Below are 2,862 nucleotides of genomic sequence, written 5' to 3' on the forward strand. Positions count from 1 at the left end.
CTGAGCAGGGCATGCACCTCACTGTTTAACCATGGCATCTGATTCTACAATGCAGTTTTTGTTGTAGTTACAAGGATGCTGATGACTTTGTCCACACCTGAACAGGTAGAAATGAAAGCTGCAGTGTGACTAGGGTTGCCAACTCCCTGAAAAATAAATAAGGGACACCTCGTGGCCAGGGCCGGGCAACCCAGTTCACCCTTCCCAGTGTGGTGAATTTTGTCGCTCTTTTTTTTGGTGTGTGAAATTATTTTTTTAACCATTTGACTTGAATTTGATTTAAGCAGATGCATATTCTTTGTGATATGACCATATGGGAAACAAATGATCATTTAGCCATTTATTTTTAGCTCAAAATGACAACATTAACACAGTAAAACAGGTCTCTTTCTTAAACAGAAGCCTGTCATGCTTAACTTTTGAGAATATAAGTAAGTCTTTCTTTAAAAGAACTCTGTCCTGCTTAACTTAAAATTATATAAATTAATAGAAAGCAATAGAACGAAAAACATTCTTGTAACAGTGCACATACAGTGCATTTAGTACAATTGGCTTCAGTTGAGGTATTATTTCAGCTTTTCTAATGCTAATCAGCTGCTCCTGTTTGTAAACCCACTTGTTCCCATGATTACGCATCATAACTCATCATCATTATTAATCTATGTATTACTTTTATGTATTAGTCATCTATTTGTTGTAATCATCTATCCTTGCAGTTGTTTATTACACAAAATAAATTATATTATCACACTTCTGGCCACATAGCGCTGATATTCACTGCACATGCCCATATTAACCTTAACCAGAGGGTTTAAAAAACAAACCAGTGTTTACATACCATATCTGCTTCTGCCGTGGCCTGGTGGACAAGAAATTGGTTAAGGGTTCCCCGAGCTTTCACGCCCCTCATGTTCTTCATGTGTAGAGAGCAGCCATTTGGCTTTTCTACTTATAAAACCCGGAGAGCTGCCAAATGGCTGGTAGGCTTTTAGCTAAGCTTTAGCTTCAGCCAAGTGGAAGCTAAATTGGCTAGTCATTCATATGTATATTAGGTTGTTACCTGGGAATTCTGGAGGGAGGGGAGTGGGGGTGTGTGATTGAGGGCGTGGGGGAGCTGCTAAAAGCTGTGCACTTCCTTTTGTGTTTCATCTTGATGCATTCTCAATCATCCAGGGAAATAAATCTCCAAAAGTCACCAACTTGGAGTGTTTCAGTTTGCCATCTTAGGGAGAAATCAACACACATGGGTGTATGTCCTTTGTTGCTGAGATTTATTGATAAAAACAGTACAAAAAACCAACCATTTGTACACATATTTACAAATAATAATAAAAAGTGAGTGAGTACATTTCAACATTTTGTTTTGTTGTAAAGGGTGACAGGGCTTGGCTTCCTTTTGGTAGTGGACCATTGATCAGGAAGCCAAGCCCTATATATATGATACAATCTCACTGCACTTAGCCTAATCCTTCATTGCCCTGAAGAATTCTGTGGTGTACGGACCTCCTCTCCAAGGAAAGAAAATGCGGAGAAGACTCACCACTCAGCAGGCCTTGGAAATGATCCTGAGGGAAGTCGACCCTTGTGACTCGGATGGAGAAGACCTAGAAGTTCAGCCGGATTCGGACTCAGAGCTGTCTGATCAGTCTTCCGGTTAGTTTCATTTCATGTTATTTCCTATTTCATTTCAAACAAGTAAGTGGATGTAGTTAGTAAGTAAGATATTTCAGACATTATTCTGATACAGAGGAGGAGATACTGGAATTATAATTAGTATCTATGCATGCATTTGTGATTTTGTTTGACCTTCCCATTGCTCACAATTTGAATTTGTTCACACTGCAGATGAGGAGACTGCTTCTGCACCTAAAAAGAGAGCTTGTTTGGGGACTGAGACAGCGAAACCTGGCACAGTGTGGCGTGAAGAACAGGTGGGAACCTGTCTCCCTTTCACCCCAATAGAAGCGTATGCTGCAGATGGAGAGCCAACGGCTAAGGCCAGGAGAAGTATCTCGAGTCGCCTTCAGAGCTTCCTGTGTTTCATCACTCTTGACATGCTTCATAGCATTCAAGAATGGACTGTTCAACATGCACAGCAAACGGAGCATGTTCATTGGTTCATGGACCTCCCTGAACTAATGGCATTTATTGCAATTGTCATCTTGCGGGGGGTTAACAGGGTTCCATCTCTAAATGACTGCTGGTCAGCAAACCTGGGAAACCCACAGATAATTGGAACTATGGCACGAAACCGCTTCCAAGACATCATGAAACACCTACGCTTTGATGACAAGTCCACCCGCAATGATCGAGCAAAGTTCGCTGCAATTTCCAGTGTGTGGGGATCATTTGTCACCAACTGCATCACGTGCTACAACCCTGGTCTACATATCACCGTTGATGAACAGCTTTTCCCATCAAAGACTCGGTGCTGTTTCCTGCAGTATATTGCAAGTAAACCTGACAAGTTTGGGACACAAACACACAAATGCAAGAACAATCATGCCACTGTGCGATGTATTCACTGCAACAGATACACATGTGGTAAATGCAGACTACAGATACCATGGCAGTGCCAGGATTGTGAGTGATTGCTGAAAATGTTGAAATGTACTCACTCACTTTTTATTATTATTTGTAAATATGTGTACAAATGGTTGGTTTTTTGTACTGTTTTTATCAATAAATCTCAGCAACAAAGGACATACACCCATGTGTGTTGATTTCTCCCTAAGATGGCAAACTGAAACACTCCAAGTTGGTGACTTTTGGAGATTTATTTCCCTGGATGATTGCGAATGCATCAAGATGAAACACAAAAGGAAGTGCACAGCTTTTAGCAGCTCCCCCACGCCCTCAATC

Source organism: Aulonocara stuartgranti (assembly GCF_965226115.1).
Source record: "Aulonocara stuartgranti genome assembly, chromosome: 17".
Classification (NCBI taxonomy): Eukaryota; Metazoa; Chordata; class Actinopteri; order Cichliformes; family Cichlidae; genus Aulonocara; species Aulonocara stuartgranti.